Genomic DNA, 9,919 nt, shown 5'->3' with positions numbered 1-9,919 from the left:
CCTACTTCCGTAGTGATACTGCCTCGGAAACCCAAGGAGGGGTCGCTATGAGTCGGGGCCGACTCGACGGCACATAACAACAACAACAACAACTAACTTGACTGCAACAAAACCAGCCCAGTTATTACCTGACAGATGAAACAAAATCAGAAGTGCTCACCTGTGATTTTATTAATTTTAAGTTCTAAACCCTCTCAATGTTAAATACAAATCTGGTAAAACAAAGCTCTGTGAAAAGCTCCATTAAACTGAGTAAGAATAGATTTTGAAGTATAAATACTTGAAGTAGGATTTTGGGAAGTGAGGTAGACAAAGTTTAGATTACTGTAGACTGATGACATGTTATATTTCTCAGATTTCTAATGGAAAGTCATCTTCCCTGAATTTTGTGCACCGGACCACTTTTCTATGCCTTATATTCTGTCGTTGATAAAAGAGTTAAAGATAAAGTACTGGTAGAAAATCTTTTGTGTTAATTGGTGTGTTACAATCTTTCTCAATGTCTTTAATGCTTTTATTGCTAGGTTTTACCTAAATGCAGTCATCCTTTTGTTTTTTAAAGAAAAAAAAAAAAAAAAGACTGGTTAGTGTATAATTTAATAAATTCCATTTAAAATATAGGCTGTGTCCTTGGTCAATTGCAAATTTGATTTCCTATGTTAATATTCAAGAAGCCCTAGCACTGCAGTGGTTAAGTGCTTGGTTGTGAACCTAAAGATTGGTGGTTTGAACCCACCAGCTGCTTCACAGGAGAAAGATGTGGCAGTCTGGTTTCATAAAGATTGCAGCCTTGGAAACCCTATGAGGCTACTCTATTCTGTCCTATAGGATTGCTATGAGTTGGAATTAACTTAATGGCAATGAGGTTTTTTTTTTTTTTTTTTTTTATGTTAACACTCCACCTAAGAAACAGTCAAGATTAAAGCAAGGTTATTCCATTATTGACGATTACAATACACTTTATCACCTTGAAGAAATGTCTTCCCAATAATGCAAAATTCTTCACAATTCTGAAATTGTAGGAAAGAATTCATTAACCTTTAATTTGGATCTGACTCTGAGGCAGTGTGTTAGGTTTCTTTCATTTTAATTTGTGGCCAGGACTTGTTTATAGCCAACACAAAATTGATATCTCTTAGTTATCATGCTTATATTAAATTGTATGTTTAATTTATGGTGAGAGTAAGGGGGCTATTTGTAATCATTTTCTGACTAATCGGATAGCAATTCCTTTTTTGAAAGAACAAAACAATTGCTGTTATACAGAAAAGAGCGATAGACTCCGGATTCTCCTTCTTTCTAGCTTATAGTCACCCACTTCTGTGTGTGTTGTTATGTACCGTCGAGTTGGACCCGACTCATAGTGACCCCTCCTTGGGTTTCCGAGGCAGTATCTCTATGGAAGTAGATTGCTCATTCTTCTTTCCAAGGAGTGGCTGGTGGGTTTGAACTACCAGCCTTCTGGTTAGCAGTCAAATGACTTAGGCACTATGCTACCAGAGTCAATTCTAATTCATTGTGCCCTTACATTGTAGAACTTCCACATAGGATTTCCAGGGCTATAAATCTTTATAGAAGCAAACTGCCACATCTTTCTTCTGTGGAGTGACTTGTAGGTTCGAACCAATGATCTTGGTTAGCAGCTGAGAGTTTATGCCACCAGGGATCCTAATATCTTGATATCTACTTTGAAGTACCTAGAAGTACACGTGGGGTAACTGAGTAGGAATCAACTTGATGGCACCTAACAACAATACATACCTTCTTATCCACATAAAATAATAAGTATGTCCTTGGTGATGGTGGTAAGGATAAGTTTATTTTCACATTTAGAATATTTATTGAAAAAATGAATTAAATCATACTTTCATACTTATACAACAATTATTGTAAAATCATTATCTAATCTAAGATAGTAACAATTTTCTTAAAGACTTAAACTACTATTAAAAAAACCAACTCACTGTCATCAATTGTTGATGACACCACCAGCTGCTTCACAGGAGAAAGCTGATTCCAACTCATAGCAGCTACCACTGGATTTCCAAGGCTGTAAATCTTTACAGAAGCAGACTGCCTCATCTTTCTTCTGTGGAGCAGCTGGTGGGTTCAAACCACTGACTTTTTGTTTAGCAGCCAAATGCCTTAACTACACCACCAAAACTCCTGTAAAATACTGTAAGAATAACAAAATAAGCTGGCATTTATTGAACACTGAACGCATCAGGAAATTTTCCTAGAGCCTGACACTTATTATACCATTTAATTTTTATAATGTCCTTTGATACACAACTATCACACATATACCCTGCAGTATTTCAGGGTGCTCACACAGTTAGTGAAGGCAATAAATGCAATAGGTCAGTTATTACTCATGCAACAAATTATTATTTTTTAAATGAAGAAACACTGGTGTGGTAGATTAAAAACCTTCCAAATGTCATACAGTAAGTGGCTCTGTTGGAATTAAAAACCCAGGAAGTCTGACACCAGAAAACAAAGATATATAATATAACAGGAAGTTAAAGATTAGCTAATAGTTTAGCAGAAGATTAATTTATTTCAAGTAAAAGTGAGTTATAACACCAGTAAAAAGTTTTTCATTTAGGCCATGCAGTTCCTCATTAGTAACAGATACTTCCCTTAGCCAGAGATGGTATGTTGTTAAATACCCGTCTAGTCAGTTTCCACTTGTTCTGGTTACCTAGTGCCGCTCTGACAAGAAATATACCACAAATGGGATGGCCATAACAAACAGGAGTTTATTCTTACAATTTGGAGGCCTTAAGTCCAGGTTCAAATTGCCAGGCTCTAGGGGCTGGATGAAAGCCCCTCAACCTTGGGGTCCAGCTCTACTTCCTGCTCCCAGCCCACTGGAGCTAGAGGCATTTCTTCACTCAGACAGCTTCTGGCTGCTGAGGCTGAGAAGCCCCAAGGTTGACAAGTCAAAAGGCACAGTCCCGATATTACCAAACCACAAGGCAGGCTGTTAAGTCCATTGTAAGTCCCAAGGCTGGCAGAGCATAGCAGGCTGCTGAGCTATGACACGGCTACATGCAAGGTCCAAGCGTGCCATATGCTAGAGACCATTCTCAAAGCTTCTCCTTGTATATGGGAAGCAGACCACATACCCAAAGGTAGCTACTCAGCTGCTCCCAGTAGATTCCACCATGGAGTTATTACCAGTCTCATCATGGGGAATACTACATCCAGCTGCCCAGCCACTCCAACCAGGCCTAGCCAAGTTGACATACAAACATAACCATCACACCACTCATAGTGATCCTATACAATGGAATGAAACTGCCTATACCATCCTCACAATCATTGCTTTGCTTGAGCCCATTGTTGCAGTCACTGTGTCAATCCATTTTCCTCTTTTTCATTGACCATCCATTTCAACAAGCATGATATCCTTCTCCAGGGACTGGTCTTTCCTAACAGCATGACAGTAAGAGAGGTGAAGTCTCGCCATCCTCACTTAAGGAGCATTCTGGCTGCACTTAATCCAAGACAGATTTGTTTGTTCTTCTGGCAGTCCATTCAAAATCCTTCACCAGCACCATAATTCAAAAGTGTCAATTCTTCTTTGATCTTCATTTTACATTGTCCAGCTTTCACATGCATATGGAGTGACTGAAAAAAATCATGATTTGAGTCAGGCACATCTATCTTAGTCTTCAAAGTGATATCTTTGCTCTTTAACACTTTAAAGAGGTCTTTTGCAGCAGATTTGCTCGTTGTAACACATCTTTTGATTTCTTGACTACTGCTTCCATGGCTGTTATTGGGGATCCAAGTAAAATAAAATCCTTGACAACGTCAATCTTTTCTCCCTTTTACATGATGTTACTTATTGGTCCAGTTATGAGGATTTTTGTTTACTTATGTTGAGATGAAATTCATATTGAAGGCTGTATGCTTTGATCTTCATAAGTAAGTGTTTCAAGTTCTCTTTGCTTTCAGCAAGGAAGGTTGTGCCATCTGCATATTGCAGGTTGTTAATGAGTTTTTGTCCAATTTGAATGCCATTTTCTTCTCTATACAGTCCAGATTCACAATTATTTACTAAGCATACAGATTGAATAAGTATGGTGAAAGGATATACACCTGATGCACACTTTTCTTGATTTTACACCATGCAGTATCCCCTTGGTCTCTTTGAATGAACAGGTCTATGTACAGGTTTTTCATGAACATAATTAAGTGTTCTAGAACTCCCATTCTTCACAATGTTATCCATAATTTGTTATGATCCATACAGTCAAATGCCTTTGCATAGTCAATAAAAGACAGGTAGACACTTTTCTGGTACTCTGCTTTCAGCCAAGATCTATCTGACATTAGCGATGGTATGTCTCATTCCATGTCCTTTTCAGAACCTGGCTTCAGTTTTTGGCAGTTCCCTGTTGATGCAACCATTTTTGAATTATTTTTAGTAAAATTTTACTTGTGTGTAATATTAATGATATTGTTCAATAATTTCTGCATTCTGTTGGATAACATTTTTTGGAATGGGCACAAACATGACTCTCTTGCAGTTAGTTGGGCAGGTAGCTATCTTCCAAATTTCTTGACATTGAAATCTATCTAGCAATCCTTCCAGCATTACATCCATTTGTTGAAACATCTCAATGGGTATTCTATCAATTTCTGGAGGCTTATTTTTCACCAAGACCCTCAATGCAGCTTGGACTCCCTCCTTCAATACCATCAGTTCTTGATCATATACTGCCTCCTGAAATGGTTGAATGATGACCAGTTCTTTTTGGTACAGTGAGTTCTGTGGATTGCTTACATCTTCTTTTGATGTTTCCTGTATCATTCAATATTTTGCCCATAGGATGTTTCAATATTACAACTCAAGGCTTAAATTTTTTCTTCAGTTCTTTTAGCTTTAAAAATGCCAAGTGTATTCTTCCTTTCTGGTTTGAAAATTTCTTTGCATATTTCACTATAATACTTTACTTTTTCTTCTCAATTAACCCCTTGAAAACTTCTATTCCATTCTTTTACTTCACAATTCTTTCTATTTGCTTTAGCTACTCTACATTCAAGAGCAAGTTTAATGTTCTCTTCTGACATTGATTTTGGATTTCTTCTCTCTCTTTTCTATGGCCGTTAGCTTTCTTCATGTATGATGTCCTTGATGTCATCCCACAACTCATGTGTTCTCTGGAACTCATGTGTTCTTTGGTTATTAGTGTTCCAAGTGGCAAATCTATTCCAGAAATGGTCTCCAAATTTAGGTGGGATATAATCGAGGTCATACTTTGGTTCTCATGACTTGTTTTAATTTTCTTCAGCTTCGACTTGAAGTTGCATGTGAGTGAGAAATGATGTGTTCCACACTCAGCCGCTAGTCTTGTTCTGACTGATAATGAGCTTCTCTATCTCCTCTTTACACAAGTGTAGTTGGTTTGATTCCTGTGTATTCCATTTGGCAAGGCCCAAATAACAATAAATGATATTGTCATCATTTATGTAATTGTAAAAAGGTATTTGTGAAGAATAATTCATTGGTTTTGCAGCATTCTATCATGTGGTCTCCTATATCTGTCACCAAGGCCGTATTTTCCAACTGCTGTTCCTTCTTTGTTTTCAACTTTTGCATTCCAATCACCAGTAATTACCAATTCAACTTGATTGGATGTTTGATCAATTCCAGACTGTAGAAGTTGGTAAAAATCTTTAATTTATTCATTGGTTTTAGTGGTTGGTGCAGTAATTCAAATAATAGTCATATTGACTGGTCTTCCTTGTGTGTGTAAGGATATTATCTTTTTACTGACCGCTTCATACTTCAGTAGATCTGGAAATGTTCCTTTTGAAGATGAATGTGACACCATTCCTCTTCAATCTGTCATTCCTAGAATAGTAGAACATAAAATTGTCTGATTCAAAATGACCAGTATCAGTCCATTTCAACTCCCTAATGCCTGAGATATCATCTTTTTGTGTTTCATTTCATTTTTGACAACTTCCAATTTTCCTAGATTGATACGTCATACATTCTATGATCCAATTATTAATGGATGTTTTCAGCTGTTTCTTCTCATTTTGAGTCATGCTTTATCAGCAAATGAAGGTTCAGGGAGCTTTATTCCATCCATGTCATTAGGGTAACTCTACTTTGAGGAGGTAGCTCTTCCTCAGTCATATTTTGCATGCCTTCCAACCTAAGAGGCTCATTTCCTGGAAGTATATGAGACAGTGTTCCACTGCTATCTATAATGCTGTTAGTAGCCAATTCTTTCAGAAGTAAACCATCATGTCCTTCTTCTTAGTATATTTTAGTCTAGAAACTCTGCTGAAACCAGTCCATCACGGGTGACTCTGCTAGTATTTGAAATACCAGTGTTATAGCTTCCAATATCATAGCAGATGGAGATTCTAGACATACTGTTATTTTTTTTTACAGGACTGATGAAGATAGTGTGACTCTTTCCAGTTTCTTCCTCCCCATCAAAATCTAGAATTCTGGTTTGCTTTCAATTTCTATTAGATTCATAGGACACATTTTAAATTTTGTTTCTTTTTGTACATGACTTCCTTTGATATTTTATTCAGTCTTGTATGGACAACACACTTGCTATTGGCTTCTTCATGGGACATTTTAGCAGAAAAATTAGAAACACAGTTCCTAGTATCAATGTTAGCAATAATGATATCAAATGCCATGTTTGCCTGAAGGTTCAGGCTAGTTTGAAAAATTAAAAATAATGTATTAGTCTTTCAGAGTTGTTACTTATTTATTCCTTTAGAATCATTCCAGACTTTACCCTTGTGATTGCATTCTCAGCCTTTGAAAAACTGCTGGTACCATCTGTTGAAACACTACTGGTGATTTTTTAGACATTATACCATTCATATTTAGTTAGATCAAGGAGATATAAACTAATTTCTTTGGGATAATTTTCCACTTCTTCTGGCTATATCTTGATAAAATTTAAACAGAAAACCATAAGCTCTATTAACAGCTTGTAGGATGTTCCTACTGGTATGCTTTGACAGTTTTGAATGACATTGTCAAAAGACTTTTGGCAGCTTAAAGACATAAGATCTTAAAGATATAAGATCAACTAACATTTCTTGAGAAATCGCTTTATGTTTTAGAGGTATATCTATAGTAGAACTATCAAATTGGTCTTTCAGTTTTACTTTTTTTGGTAATGTAACTGTGTTCAACTCTGAATCTGCTGAGATGCTTCTTAGTTCAAGATCTACTTTCCAAGTATTTTCATTTAGTGTTGCTTGTGCTTTTCCAGTGGATGGTGCTGGAGAAAAATGTGTTGAATCAACAGCTTCAGGAGATAACTTTTCTGTTTGTCCTGTCATCGTCATCATCATCATTGGGCAAGATGAATAGATCATCTATGTCCAACTGGCTTTCTTTCAAGTTTATAATTTTGATTATTTTTGCCCCAAAGTTCAATGGTTTTACTATCGGTGTGTAAATAATTCTACTATCATTAAAATTCATTATAATACCAACTGGAACCTTTCCCACACTGTTGTAATAACATTTCCTGATTGTTAATCCTAGGTTTTATGATTTCTGTCCTTCAGAGTTCTGATGAATTTGCATTCTTAATAACAGTCAGATTCCCTGAAAGTTAGTTTGATTGTAATTTCTTTGCAAGTCATTAAGAAAATGAATAGCACACCTTGGCATTTGGTCTGATTTTCTTTTCCACATTTTTGGTAGTAGTCATACTCTACAGAAATTTTTTATTTTTAATTTATTTTATGTAGGTTTTTTTGAAACAGGAAACAGAAGGGAAGTTGACTTGGAATGTACTACAGTGACATTTCTGTTGTACTATCCTCTTAATTTCAGGATCCAGTTGTGATTCAGACTTCTGTTTTCTTCATTACAACTTGAGTACAATTTACTCTTACAGGATTAATTTGAATTGTTTGGACATAAGGTGGATGTTCTTGTCTTTGGGCTGTTGGTTTTACTACTGATATTTATATGTTAGCATGATGAGTCTACCATGAACTGCATTTCAAGAAAGTAATGATGCCTTTTATGTATTTTCACTCAATTTGTTATTGTTGTTTAAGATGGTAAGACTGATTTATTATATTTCAAAAGTTTGAAAAGTTTCAGTTTTATTTAGTCTTAAACATGTCTTTAAGATGAAATTGCTAGAATTAGTAATGACAATTTAGGATGGATGATTTAACTTCCAGAGAAGTGATCTCTCAGATGCGCTGCCCCTCTTACCAGTACCATCTTCCTCTTCTCATGTGGCCTCTCCCTTAATGCAGCACTCTCAGTGCCTCAGTAAGACAGGAGCTGTAGGGTGCAAGTTTTGGACTCTACCAATCAGGCATTCAGAGGTCCTTCATCCATGTAGCCTGGACCAGAGTAGGCTAGGTGCTACAGGCTTGTGCATGGCTGTCCTGTGAGGCCTGCAGCACTCTGCTGTGATGGTAATGGTGTTGGGCCATTAGTTGGCCCAGTTGGGCCATGACTAAATATCATACACACACAGTCTGCCTGAGAAGCTTACCTCACTGTGGAATGGAGGGTGGAAAGCAAACATGCCAGGTAGTGGGCAGCCCGGTGACCCCTGTAGTCAGGGTCCCCCAGGTTCTTCATTCTTTCTGCAATCTCAGGGGTAAGACTATCCACCCACCCCTCTCAACCTCGAATGCATCAGCAAGACCCTTGTGGCTGTCCATGGGGACCACATGTATAGGATGTCTCCTCTGCCACAGAATACTAGGATTCACTAACAAAGCAGACCATGCTGATGTGTAACAATGAAGGAACTTTCTCTACTGTGTTAATAAAAGTCATGTCTGATGATAAGGCAGAAGGAAATAGCAAATAACAAGGAGCTCCGAGCTCCGTAAGCAGTGATCTCAGGGACGGCATGCTTAGTGTTCACTCACTTCCATGCACTCTACAGATATAACTAATAGATCACAGCATTTACCTTGCTAAAAATAGACATGGTTTGGAATGCTTTTCAGACAGCTTCTAACTGTAAGTTGGAGTCGATCCTCTGAAGTCTTTTCACCAAGTATGACATAGATAACTCCTTAACAAAAAAACTCACTGCTGTGGAGTTGGTTCTGACTCATAGTGACCCTCCTTGGGTTTCTGAGGCAATAACTTTACAGGAGTAGATTGTCCACTGTTCCTTCCGAGGAGTGGGTGGTGGATTTGAACTTCTAGGCTTCTGGTTAGTGGTCAAATGCTTTAGCACTATGCCACCTGAGCTCCTTGATAATTCCTTATATAAGGGTTTTTTGTTTTTTTTTTTAATTTTTGTATTAAACAAATCTTGTATCTGTGAAACAGCTTGAAGATACCTCAGTGTAATTTCAAATTAAAGTCAATAGAGATATGGAACAAGAGCAGAGAGAATAGAAATATGAATAGAAGGTTAAAGCTACAGTGACTTTTGGTGTAATTGACCTTCGGATCAGGCCCTTTAGAATGCAGAAGTTATGGTTCAGTGGAGGAAGAAAGTGAGAAAAAGAGGAGATAGGTTAGGGCATTAGCAAAGACAACTAGGCAATAGGATCAGTGCTGCTAAAATATTAAGGAATGAAAATGTGCATGTCCCCAGCCTTCTTTTCTCTGTGCCTTCTTTCCATGAGCTTTTTTCCTTTTATCCTCCCAGTGCTTTTTTCTCATTCTGTTTTTCTTCAACCAAATCCCACTGTCAGAAAAATATCTTACAAACTCATTTATACTAAAGGACAAGTGATAGGCACAAAGAAAAATCTTTCCCTGAGCTATTTTGAATATATTTTTTTTTAGCAGCAAAGCCTTAAGTTTAAGTTGTTGTTGTTGTTGTTGTTATGTGCCGTGGAGTCGGCCCCGACTCATAGCGACCCCTCCTTGGGTTTCCGAGGCAGTATCACTACGGAAGTAGGATTGCCCAACCTTCCTTCC

At 37.3% G+C, this 9,919-nt stretch overlaps 1 pseudogene; it reads right to left on the bottom strand.

Annotated features, from left to right (window-relative positions):
- Positions 1-6,744: 6,744 nt before the first annotated feature.
- Positions 6,745-8,611, bottom strand: LOC103201039 (annotated as a pseudogene).
- Between the last annotated feature and the right edge of the window lie 1,308 nt (positions 8,612-9,919).

Source organism: Orycteropus afer, unplaced genomic scaffold (genome assembly GCF_000298275.1).
Source record: "Orycteropus afer afer isolate SDZICR_OR568_19922 unplaced genomic scaffold, OryAfe1.0 scaffold00140, whole genome shotgun sequence".
Taxonomy (NCBI): Eukaryota; Metazoa; Chordata; class Mammalia; order Tubulidentata; family Orycteropodidae; genus Orycteropus; species Orycteropus afer.
The sequence above is the reverse complement of the archived record's forward strand: the minus strand, read 5'-3'. Positions and strand labels throughout refer to the sequence as shown.